This window comes from Ranitomeya variabilis, chromosome 5 (assembly GCF_051348905.1).
Source record: "Ranitomeya variabilis isolate aRanVar5 chromosome 5, aRanVar5.hap1, whole genome shotgun sequence".
In the NCBI taxonomy this organism is placed as follows: Eukaryota; Metazoa; Chordata; class Amphibia; order Anura; family Dendrobatidae; genus Ranitomeya; species Ranitomeya variabilis.
In genome coordinates, this window is record NC_135236.1 from 665,913,892 (window position 1) to 665,927,262 (window position 13,371).

At 43.8% G+C, this 13,371-nt stretch overlaps 2 long non-coding RNA genes across 6 annotated transcripts in view; one reads left to right on the forward strand and one right to left on the reverse strand.

Moving 5' to 3' along the window:
• Positions 1-13,371, forward strand: part of LOC143776850 (uncharacterized) — a 94,553-nt gene that overhangs the window by 71,337 nt on the left and 9,845 nt on the right. For all 3 annotated transcript variants that reach the window (XR_013215929.1, XR_013215930.1, XR_013215931.1), the window contains one exon: positions 1,716-1,814. This is a non-coding gene — a long non-coding RNA (uncharacterized LOC143776850). The remainder of the gene's footprint in view (positions 1-1,715; positions 1,815-13,371) is intronic.
• LOC143776851 (uncharacterized) overlaps positions 1-13,371 on the reverse strand; it is a 76,072-nt gene that overhangs the window by 37,408 nt on the left and 25,293 nt on the right. For all 3 annotated transcript variants that reach the window (XR_013215934.1, XR_013215933.1, XR_013215932.1), the window contains exon 2: positions 6,326-6,393. This is a non-coding gene — a long non-coding RNA (uncharacterized LOC143776851). The remainder of the gene's footprint in view (positions 1-6,325; positions 6,394-13,371) is intronic.

Here is a 13,371-nt window from a genome sequence, read left to right on the forward strand (position 1 = left end):
TTCTACGCCTATGGCACTGGAAAGAGAGCATTAAATTGCTATATCGGTGTGGATCCCACCACTGTGACACCAGTAGGTTGCCAGAATTGAGAACTTATGTCCCCCTTTTTTGTGGTGGCAAGACCCCACCCATGAGGAGCTGATAGTGCTGCTTGTTGCGCATGCGCCATGTCGTTCTATTCTAAGCCTATGGCACTGGAAAGAATGCATTAAATTGCTATATTGGTGTGGATCCCACCAGTGGATCACCAGAATTGAGAACTTATGTCCCCCTTTTTGTGGCGGCAAGACCCCACCCATGAGGAGCTGAATGGTGCCGCTTGTTGCGCATGCGCGTGTCGTTCTATTCTAAGCTTATGGCACTTAAGCTCTTGGTTAGTGCAGCGCTAGAATATGCCATCATGTGTTCAGAAAGGGTCCTTTTTAACCCCACGATCCCGAGAACTAAATTATACCTGGCTACCGGGCTTTGCCGGAACTGAGGCCATCCCAATTCCCATGCGGCCATGTTGTAATTCCTTGCACGACGGGTGAAGAGGAGCACATATGATTAAAATGGAGTCAATCCAGGATGTACGCCCTTGATTACTCCCAGAGCATTTTCCCATGGAATCGCTGTTGTCTAATTTCCCAACAGGGCAATATACAGTCCCCCATATATAGATGTATATATTTTCACTGACATATTCCCCTACAAAGATGCCGCACAAAGTATTCGGAGCGTGCTGTCGTGAGCGAGGGGTGTGGGGTTGGTATTCCTGAAACAAAGACACCCCTCGGAGCCTGGTTTTAGGCTCTCGCTCTCCCTACAGCTGCTGGAAGGTGCGTGCAAGATTTATGGAATTCTATAAATACATTCTGAAAAAAAAAAGATTTAGTGTTCTTTGAGGCTGAGCTCGCTGGAGGCACTTGTCAGTGAGAATGAGACACAGGAGCCGTTAGATTCGAAATTAACTCGCTGGAGAAAAATTGCACAGCTTGCTAGGCAAACAGCTCGCACCGATATGGCAAAAAAGTTTGCCCCTTGGGAAAACATGGGAGAACGCTTTCCCCCCTCTCCGCGGTTGCTTCTGTTCTGAAGTCTCCACCGATAGCTGCGGACTTAATAAAAAGCGATGACGCCTTCTGTTTAATGACACTTGGCAGGATTTCTCCTCGTCTTATGTAACGCGTCGTCCTCATGACTGACATCACGACCGGTCCGGAGGGTGGGGGACAAAAAAATGAAGAACGTGGAGGGCGGTGGAGGGGACAAAGGAAGGAACCTAAAGAAACAGCCCAGGTAGTAGATTAGTCAAATTAGCCTCCCTCACAGAAGATCTCAGCGTCTTGTGCCTTTTCAGCCGGAGCGTTTCCCATTAAATGACTGGGAAGGAGGGGACGTGACAAGCCACTTTCCTCCTCTCCGCGCTCGGAGGATGTTGGGTAACTGGAGAATCTGCATGGCAACAAATCTGATTCGAGGAGCCGGCAGAACACACGAGAAGTAATTTCTGGCCATTTAAAGGGGGATCTTCCTTTTTTTTTTTGGATAAGCAGCATTGATTTCTCCTTCGGAGGATGTAAATTAGCGGAGGAGAAAAGTTGGAAAAGTTGATGGATATCGTAGCGGTAGAGTTTATTAGCACTGTTAGTGCAATTATTTTCGTTCTGTCGTATTCATGCAGATGCTTCCTTGCTTCGGCGATTTCACAATCAAATTTCTTTACTCATAGGTCCAGAAGGAGACCTTCTTCCTCCTGTGGATGAAATCTGGAATATCTGGGACCTCGAAAGAAGCAAGCTGCATCCAAATCCTCGGAGATCTGCGTCAGGTCAGTAGATCGGCCTCATTGTACATTTTCCATACTACATAAAAAAAAAATAAATAAATTTGAGGATAATGGTAGATCCGCGTAACGTTTTGATCTGTCAAATTTCATAATACAATTTACATACATCTTAAACCTGATGAAGCTGGTATACTTACTTTGAAGAAAAAAAATCAATTCCTAATATTATTATTTTTTTTGACTAGTAGTAAAATGAGCCAGACTTATTTCACAATTAAGACTACACAACCAATTCCTAGATGGATTTTCAAAGTAAGCACACCAGCCTCATCAGGTCTAACATTTTTACGGCATGCTATATGTCTAGGGAGTCTATCTAGTTTCCCAATTCGCTCAAGATCTCAAGCACTGGTTCTTATTACGGCCCTGTGTGGTCCGAATACATGGAGATCTAGGAGATTCATCGGTATCTCGGCGTGTCCCAGATTTTATACCGAATCTGCCATATATCATCACAAGTAGGAATTTGCCACACTGGAAGAGAGGGAGGTTCATGTTTTTCCATCCCCCTGAAGGTGCGTCCAGCAGGGGGTGGACTATTGTGGGTGCAGGGATTGTAATTGGACCTGGGTATGGAGCCTAGGGGAACCCAAAAGGGGGCCTATAAGAAAAGACCCCTGATAGTTGGGGGCTTTTGAGCTTCAAGTTACTCCACTGGAGTCTGTACTCAAGGACTCTGATCATCTCTGACCTTCCAGGACCACTGGATTAGGAAGTTTTCAGGACTTTTCGGTGTACTGGAAATTTGAGGAGTCCGGGAGGTCTGCCTTTTCTGTCTGCCTCCCAGATTCCGTGAAAAGTTGGCAAGGTTTTTTGCATTTGAAGCCCTGCCCCTGATCCGCCAAAAAAAAAAAAACACCTCCTCCAAATGACACAGACAAACCCCTCCATGCAGATTTAATATGTCCTGCCCCTTTCTATCTGACTCATCATGTCTGCCACAGAATTAATTCTGGGGGGGAACAAAAATTAGGCTTTATCCACATAAAGTTTTTTCATGTGTATTTTGGAGCAGATTCTGCTCTAAAATCCACATCGTGAAATGCTTCAAATACTCTTTGAAATCCTTGTAGAAAAAAAACAAATATTTTCTGAATGTAGATTTTGGAGGGGATTTCTGCTCCAAAATACACATGAAAAACCTCTTCAAATACTTTGAGAGAGAAGCTGAAAAAAATATATAAAAAAAAAAACTTCCGAAAACAAAATCCATATCAAAACGCTTAACTTTTGAAAGCTTTTTTTTTTTTACATGCCAGGAAAATCCACTTTAAAATAAAAACTCTCCATGTGAATGTACCCTTAAAGGGGTATTCTGGTCTACACTTTTCCACTGGTTAGGTGATAAGTCTTAAATTGGTGTGGGGCCAAATATTGGGGCAGTGAGGGCCCGATCTGTGCTAAAGACTCTGAATGTAAGAACACGGAGAATAGACTCTGAATGGAACAAAATGGCGCATGAACTTCTACTGGTGGCCGGAGACACAAATCCCTAATTCTGGCCCACTTCCCCCAATATCCCAATGGTCGTAATACCCCTTTAAATGGGTTCAGAGTCTTTTATATGTGGTTTTTATACCTTTTTGCTGAGTAGTTTTAGTAGTGATACTTTAATAAGGTTTCCACGGACTGGATTTTTCCTGGACACCTGGGAACCCTCATTGATCCGGCAACTTAATCTATTCCCATTGAAGTCTAGTCCATGAAATATGTGAAGCTGTTTGCTCTGCACTCCTGCCTTTATTATCTCTCTCCTATCACTGCAAATCCCAATACTTCTCCACCCGTGTAGATCCCTTCTCCCTTTGATCACTCGCGGGCATAAAATCTATTTACCATCTTGACGGCTTATGAAGCAGACACAAGAGTATGTCTGAAGAGCGTGATCTCTGCTAAGATGTCTGACTAAAGAGTCCCAGACTGCTGCTCACATTTAAAAAAAAAAAAAAAGTGGCTGATTATGTCTAGAAACAGCGCCACTCTTGTCCATAGGCTATGTCTGGTATTGCAGCTCAGGCCTAATTACGTTATTGCAGCTTAGCTTCAATACAGAACACAAGTTATGGGCAAGGGTGGCGCTGTTTTTTGGAAGAAAGCAGCACATAAACCCTTTAAAAGAGCAAAATATGAAATTTACTTCCAAGTTTTATGTGTCTGTTTAGTACATCATTGTATTCCACGTCAAATACAGATTCTGGAACAGCTTTTCTTATCACTCTACGTGGTACCATTCCTTTTGAAAGTGTATTTAAAAAATGACAACTGGATGTTACCATTTGGGGGCGTGTCTCTGCTCAGTCTGACACTGTCCAATCGGTGCTGACGTTCTAACAGTGTGCAGGGACACACCCCTCTCAGAAAAGGGGAATAGTAACGCCCAGTCCATTTATTCATAAACTTCCAGGAGAAATAAAAGAGGAATGGAACAACGCAGAGATGTGAGGAAAGATGATTAAGAATTGTTATTTTATGGGGAATATGAAAATATAATAAAAAAGACATATCAGGAGAAGTGAATGATCCCCTTTAAGGGCAATTCTCAGAAGATACTTAGAATAAATTATGGTGGAGTTTCTCTTAACATCGAGGAAAAGTCGGGAGGCACTCATTCTCATCCCACCAATTTTAAAGGGAGCAGGTCAGCACAAAATGAGTGCTCAAACCAAGCACAGTACCTTGTATGGGGCATAGTCCTCATACAAATTGTAACTTTTGGTTTATTCAGATATGTTAATGAGCTGTTTGATGCACAGTGGGTGTGGCTGAACAGTTCAGTGCACCATCCCATCTACTGTTTTTCCATGTATATCCACCCTCCTTTGGCTCCTGCAAAGTCAAAGCTGTCAATCAAGAAGAAGAAGGTGGAGAAAAATGGAAAAAAATAGGTGTGGAGGTGAACCGCTCAGCTGCACCCAGAGAGCACCGAGCACCTTAACATATTTCAATTAAGAACAAATTCTGGCAAGTGGAGTGACGGATTTGGATGCCAGAGGTAGAGATTTTTAGAAGGGCTACAACCCCTACAAGGTACTGAGCTTGGATTGAACATTCAGACTCCTTCTAATCCAATAGGTATGGAAAGAGATTTAGGATCCGATAACTTTCCACCTCCTGTATCTATAACTCAAGCCTGAGCTTGTCATCATTGGAATAAATGCAATAAGGCACCGGTTCTCGAATCTTGGATGCAAGTCATCCCGGACGGTCACCAGGAGGTTACCCTGTCTGCTGGTCTTCAGAATCCCTATTCAATGGTAGTAGAACTGCCAGCAGCCTTGTAACACTAGTCTGGTTAATACGAGTTCCCGATATATACGTCCACCTGTTGCCCTCGCTGCTTGCACAGAGCCCCGGTTTCCCCTTTTAAACAGTTTGCGTACCAGTCTACATTCCTCCTTGTCTACAGTTGGTCATGCTTAGTACATTATATGTGATACATGCAAAGAATGCGGCAGGCAGAGGCTGGAACTGCTGTGCCAGATGGCAAGTGCCGGCCAGTGGCTTGACAGGCCATGATAAACGAGTAACTGGAAATCCCAGACTCATTGCAGAGAGGTGGACTGTTTTTATGATACAGCTTTTTACTGCTTTCTCCATGTATAAATAGCAGTAGCTGTCGAGTAGATAAGGGTGTTGGGTGACAGACACTGAGCGTTTTTTTTTGCTCCAGAGCGAGCTTCGAAAGCCCTTCGTCAGCATGTGTCGGCAGACATACACCACCAAAGTTGACACGAAGCAGGAGGTGTCCATGGTTTCATGTGTCCTTTCATCAAATTCAGCAGAAATGGAGATTCATGAGATTGAGCAAAATTTTGTCCAGTTTGGTCTTCTCCTCTTGGAGCCCAAGCCAAGGTCTATAAATGTTCCTCTTCTCCTCTAGTAGAGTAACTCTTGCCTTCTTGATCGAGATCCTTTGACCACTCTCATCGGCAGGGCACCATATCGACCTTTTCCATTTTGTCTACCACTCAATCTAAAGTATTACACGTACCAGGACATCATCCATTCTAAAGTCAAAGTCACATTTCTCCTCAATTCTTTTCGAACCCCCAATCATACCTAAAGGAGCCCTCGGTGACTTCCATGGTATGCCATACAACAGTGTTTCTATCTAGAAGTCTTGGACCTGCTTGGTGCATCCCAAGAAGATGGTAAGAGCTGAAACATTTACAGTAGGGATGGGAAAGAAGTTTGTGTTCTCTTGTAAGAGAACTTTTTTAAGACTTACCCTTTGGATTAAGACTTGGGGTTCACTGTGAAAAGAGATCTCACCTGAGGCTTCGAGAATGAGAAGCCAAGATCCAAGTAGCCTGATCTCTGTTCAGCGTGAACGGTGAAAACCTAAGCAAAGGTCTTCTCCTTAGCAAGGGCTAAATATATCCAAAGACTAGGGGAAGACGTAAAGGGTCAACATTGATGGGCTTTCCCTATTTCAGATTGGTGGTGACACATTCTCATCAGGCACCATAGGGACTCCTTCCTTTGATACATACCAGATACAGCTCCGTATCTTTAGTAGCTTCTGTTCCCAGTATGGAGGATCAGTCCTACTGATCTGTTACTGAAAGGCAAAATTGGGAAATATTAGCCTTAACTATAACCACTGACTTTTGGGCATACAGTAGTTGACCAAAACTCAACCCCTTTTGTGTTCCATCAATTTTTAGAAGATGGGAAACTGGTGGACGAGTCAACAAGCCACTCGCGCGTATGGACCAGCAGTGGTGGAAGGGGGCGTTTTTGATTTTTGCTTTGGGGCCCGGTCTCCCTTTGTCCTCAATTCGTGATCCTATCTTCTAGGGCTATGATAACACCTGTCTGTGTGAACGTTCTCTGTATATTATGAAGGTAATTGGATCTTGCCAGTGTCCGGTACATTACACCCATGGCCAGTTCATTGTTATGCCCCAGTTTACAATCTCCAGATCCCTACAACAGGTGCCTCCTGCACAGACATGCTAATTGGCGGGTCGTAAAGCATAAGCGTAACCTGTCACACGTTCACCTGTTCAAACAGCTATTTAGAATTGGTCACTAATCCCCTTTCTGGGGTCACTTTACGCTTTCTGCACACTCTGCCTCCATCTGTAAGCTGAAGAGCCCATTCTTGGGCCTGAGTTATAGGAACTGGATGGTCACTGGGGATACTCGGGGGTTAAGAGTCTTTAGTTTCATGCTAAAATGGAATTGTTAATCCGGCTATCGTTCTGACGAGAAACTTGATCGGTAAAAGGTCAGACTCGCCCCCCCCCCATATTCCTGAGAAAACACTTGTAAAGAGGAACCATCCAAACGTGGAGTTACAGAGTCCACCACAAACCTCACACGCCACTGAGATTTATCATGTAGAACGCTTCCTCCTGACCTTAGAAGACTTCTCCTCTGTCAGGGGGTCAGCAGTTGACTAGTTATATCCATCACTGGGAAAGCTGGGTGATCATTACTGGTCTTTCAGCTTTCTCAGTCTCCTCAATGATAGATCCGCCTAGTTATACAGTGATACTAGAACAGGGATGTACTAAATATCTTCCAGAACCAAAATGGTCAGTGATCCATTGTTCTAGATTCTCTAATGGCAGGACTTTTTATTCTAAATCTGATGGTGACAGTTGTTTTATATCCTTAGATCTCAGTGCTCCATTGTTCTAGATCTTCAGATTACTTTACTGATTGTTCTAGATCCCCCATACTGAATTCTCTGTTGTTCTAGATCCCTTCATGACAGTGGTATCATATTCAACATCTGACAATCCCCACTGTTCTAGAACCTCTCAATTCAGTTCCCCCATATTTGATAGTTGACAGTGCCCATTATTCTAGATCTAGATCCTCTTGTGACTGTGCCCATTGTTCTAGATCATTTTGTGACAGTGCCACTGTATATGACATCTAACAATGCCCATTGTTCTATATCTGTAAAGGCACAGATGATTGGCCTCGGGGAGACCAAAACATCCAACACTGCGGAGACACCATCACGTGTTTCTCAACGCAGTGATCCAGAACACTGCCCCCATCCCTTATGGGAAATATGCAAATGCATGTAGAGTAGCTGCGGAGACACCATCACGTGTTTCTCAACGCAAGCAATGAATAGCCAGGCCTTTCCCCGGGAAGGAACAACCACGGGAAGGGCAGCATCCAATAAAGGAAAACATCCAATGCAGGAAAACCACCTATGCCAAGCATTGAGAAACACGTGATGGTGTCTCCACAACTACTCTACATGCATTGTTCTATATCGTCTTGTGCCAGAGCCCGTAGTTCTGGATTTTCTTGAACAGTGCCACCGTATTCAACATCTGTCAGTGCCCACTGTTGTAGGTCCTCCTGTGACAGTGGCGTTGTTCTAGATCCTCTTGTGAAGGTGCCCACATATTCTATGTCTGACAGTGTCCATTCTTGTAGAACCTCTTTTGAAAATGTCCCTGGATTCTATATCTGAGAGTTCCCATTTTTCTAGATCCTCTGGTGATAATGCCCACCCATATTTTACATGTGACAGTACTCATTGTTCTACATCCTCTGTTGACATTGACCCCCTTATTCTACATCTGACAGTGTCCATTTTTCTAGTTCCTCTGGTGACACTGGCCCCTTATTCGACATCTGACAGTGCCCTTTGTTCTATATTCCCTGCTCACAGTGTCCTCATACTCTACATCTGACAGCGCCCATTGTTCGAAAACCTCTGGTGACAGTGCCTACATATTCTACATCTGAAATTGCTCATTTTTCTAGATCATCTAGTAACCCTACCCTTTTATTCCACATCTGAAGTAGTCTGTTATTCTAGATCTGGTTACAGTGCCCCTGTATTCTACACTTGACAGTGCCAATAGTTGCAGATCCTTCAGTGACAGTGCCCAATTATTCTATATCTGACTGTGGCCTTTGTTCTAGATCCTCTGCAGATGGAGCCATTTTATTCCACATCTAACAGTGCTCTGTTGTTCTTGATCCACAGATGGAAGTTTTGAGATAATTTGAGAGTGTCTATAGCTCTACATATTAATTTACAGTATTCTGTTCTATACCCTCTGATAACGGTGTACTCAGTTCTACTTCTGTGAGTAATCATTGTTCTGGATCCTCAAGTGTCAGTGGTCCATTATTCTACATCCTCACGTGACAGTGCCTCCTTAGTCCACAAACGTCAATCCTTCCATTTTTAAAGTCCTCAAATGTTAACACTCCATTTGTTCTGGAACATCAAGAGACAGTGTCTCATAAACTGGATCCGACAGCGCTCATTGTTGTAAACCAACAACTGCCCATTTGTTCTAAGTACGCAAATGTCAGGGTTATTATTATTATAATAATAATTATTATTATTCAAGGTTCTCAAGTGTCAGCAACAGCCCATTACTGTACATCGGTGTTCTTAAACCAGTGGCTCCTCAGCTGTTGTAGAACCATATCTTTCATTCTGCAACTATCAGGGTAAGCTTGGAATGGTCACTGTTTGGTGATCACTGCTCTAGACCCTCAATAATCAGTGTTGGGAACCCTTCTTTTGTTAACCTTTAATGTTATATTGTCTATCTGCAAACACAAGTAGAAAAAAGTCCAAGGGACAGTGCCCTATTGTTTCAGGACCACAATGGCAGTACCCTTTTTTTCTAGTATCTTAATGTTCTAGAACCAGGTGTATCACCACTCTTATGTTCTTGAACCACAAGTACCAGCCCTGAAATGTTCTAGAACTACACACATCAGCTCTCTAATGTTCTAGAACCACCAGTATAATCTCTAACGTTCTAGAACCACCATTATCATATCTCTAATATTCTAGAACCACCAGTTCCAACTCCAACTAGTGTTCTAGAACCACACATAAGCCCTCTAATGTTCCAGAGCTACACATATCACGTATCTAATGTTCTAAGACCACAAGTACCAGCTCTCTGATGTTCTAGAACCACATGTATCAGCTCTCTAATGTTCTGAAACCAAATGTATCAACTTTCTAATGTTCTAGAGATGCAATTATCAACTCTCTATTGTTCTAGAGCCACACATATCAGCGCACCAGTGTTCTAGAACCACACGTATGAGCTCTCTATTGTTCTAGAATCACAAATATCGGCTCTCTAAAGTTCTATAACCACATGTATCAGCTCATTTGCTTTCTAAGGTTCGAGAACCACACGTATCAGATCTCTAATATTCTAGTACCACAGCTAGTCGCTCTCTAATGTTCTAGAACCATATGTGTCGGCTGTCTAATGTTCTAGAACCACACGTATCAGCTTTCTAATATTCTAATACCACAGCTATCGTCTCTCTAATGTTCTAGAAGCTTATGTGTCAGCCCTTTTATGTTCCAGACCCACACGTATCAGCTCTCTAATGCTCAACAACCCCAATTATCAATACCCATTGTTCTAAGTCTTGAGATATCAGCTCTCTATTATTCTAAAACCTCAAGTGACAGTACATAGTTATTCTAGACTCTCAAGTCTCAGCACCCAATTGTTCCAGATCACTGTTCTTGTGGCTCCTCAGCTGGTGCAAAACTACAACTTTCAATATGGATCTATTAGAACCCGCTGGGGATCATAGTTTTCCATCTTGAGAATCTTTGGTTCTAGATCCTCATTTGTCAGGTTTTCCGGTATAGTTCTAAGCACCGGGAATAAAAAAAATCACCCAAACCTCTAAGTAGCTGCCAGCCAGATGAAGCATCATAGAAGGTGCCGGCGAGCTGCCGACATACAGAAGGTTAATTTTCAATTATTAATCCCAGTCCTAGTTACGCTGCGATTAACCGAAGACATGTATAATTGCACTGTGCGCCGAGCAACAGAATGAACTCAAATTACTGGTTTGGTGTTTTTTGTCCTCCAGATCGCGGTATATTAAGGTCAACATTGCAGAAGCTAAAAAAAAAAAACATGTCGCCATGATGCTGCTGGAAAAGAACTGGTTCCCCTTTCAGAAAATCTTTACAACACCTTGGATCTAGAGCTAGTGTAGGGTCAATTCCCCTCCAATATCTAGTGTCCGAAATATAATCTAACAATGCAAATGAGACCCCTGCCAGTCCCCTATCAAACATTGGGGTCCCACCCAGTATCACATTCACAAAGCGATGCCCACCAGGCAAGAGGTAATGTGTGAGATCCGGGAACAGTGCCACTTTTGTCCATAGGCTGTAACTGGTATTGCAGTTCATTATGGAACAAGAGCTACACGTAGGTGGCGCTATCAGACTATGAATAAGGTAGTTTCACCACTTGACTTGACATGTGACTGTTGCAGCCAATCACATGCCGCACTGGTGTCAACATATAATGTGATTGGCTGCAGAGGTCACATATTGGGAGCAGGAAGAACAGAGACCGGCAGGGCACCAGTAATGACTTCACATTTGACTGCTGCAGTCAAAAACATGGTTCACTAGTATCAACGCATCTTGTGATTGGCTGCAGAGGTCTTATATTCGGAGAAGGAAGAACAATGACCGGTAGGGCACCCGCAATGACTTCACATTCGACTGCTGCAGCCAATCACATGCCACACTGGGGACAACACATAATGTGATTGGCTGCAGAGGTCACATATTGGGAGCAGGAAGAACAGAGATGGGCAGGGCACCAGTAATGACTTCACATGTAACTGCTGCAGTCAATCACATGCTGCACTGGTGTCAACACATCCTGTGATTGGCTACAGAGGTCTTATATTTGGAGAAGAAAGAACAGAGACCGGTGGGGCACCCGCAATGACTTCACATTTGACTGCTGCAGCCAATCATATGCAGCACTGGGGACAACACATCCTGCGATTGGCTGCAGAGGTCACATATTGGGAGCAGGAAGAACAGAGACCAGCTGGGCACCAGTAATTACTTCACATGTGACTGCTGCAGTCAATCACATCCCACACTGGGGACAACACATCCTGTAATTGGATGCAGGGGTCTTATAATCGAAGAAGGAAGAACAGAGACCGGTGGGGCACCAGCAATGGTTTGACATGTGACTACTGCAGCCAATCACATGCCGCATTGACTGCAGCGGTCACATATCGGGAGCAAGAAGAACAGAGGCTGGCGGGGCACCTGGGAAACATCTGCACTGAAAAAGTAATACATTGGCTTTCCGGCTATTGTAAACACTACAAATCCCAGCATAACCTGATAGGAGTGTAGCATCCTGTGCTGGACCCCAAAAATCAAAATGCGCCCCTTGTATTCGCCATTTTTAGCTGCCGTATTGCAGAATTTTTGCCGCTTTTCAGCATTTTTCACTTTACGGCGCGTCCTGCTCCTTTAATATAACGGTATACAGACATTGTGACGGTCACGTATTTCCATCCCAGGATATCCTTCATGTTTCGCTGTGTTTTATGTCTGTGGTGGACAGCCGTGGCCCGATGCCAGCGCTTACACCACAGTGCCAGGTCTAATGAATATCAGTCAACATGTGGCTGCTCTTACGACAGGACTGACTATAAAAGTTATGACATGGTCCCTGCATTCCCCAGATTTAATCAGGCTACTACAAGGGGGGGACGATGTGAACTTTTACATCAAACATCAGTTCCCGCCAGCGTAAAAAATAAATCTTCCGCTCGGTCCCTTTCCAGCTGTTCCTGTGAAAGTTCGGTGACTACCAATATGGCCGCCAGGACAGCACCGACAAGAGTGGTCACCCAATATTCCCAGGCTGTAGTGCTGACATCATCTGATCCTGCAGCCAATCAGTGAGACCACCGGAGCAGGCTTCTTTTATTTTATAAAGATCCCTTTATAGTGGAAAACCCCTTTAATAAAGGAGGGGCTCCTCTGTTCTGGATGCGGTCACAAAGAGTCTTATTCCGGCTCTGGAGGACCAATCCTATACTATACAGACACACTATTGATTTGAATGGACAATGTGTAATACCTCATTTCTCCAGTGGAGGCACTGCAGGGAAATTGATCACTTACTGCCAGGCGATCTCCCCCGATCACGGCTGATCGCATAGTGATTAGACCTATAATAAAGTCTGATATTCTCCATATATTACCCCACGGAGGATATAAAGAGACAGAAACGCTTCATTTTTTTAGATAATATTTCACTCTTATCTTGCAGATTAGAGACTTGGGGGAATTTCCAGATTCCTCTCCGCTGACCTTACCCGACATTATACGACGGTACATGTGATTTCCTTCCTTCCTTTCACGCTGGTTTTTGTTTAACCGCACATTATAATGTTCACAAAAACACAGTAACTCCCTAGAAAGATGTATGGTAGAAGAAGCAAAGCCAAAAATGTATGTAACCTACAAATTTTGCGGGATTTTTTTCTATCCCATTGCATGGGGCTCCATTTTGGGATTTTTGTTCAGTGTTACAGTAGCTGGGCTGCTCCCTCTCCCCTCTCACAGCAAGCAGTCACAGACACAGAGACTGCAGCTGCACACCCTTCCTACCCATCTATTTCAGTACTTACTGTATTACATTATAGGAGCTCACTGAACGTTTACACAGGAGGCTCGGACCCCCATTTTAGTGATTTGTAAGGGTGCACCCTCCCCCTCATACAG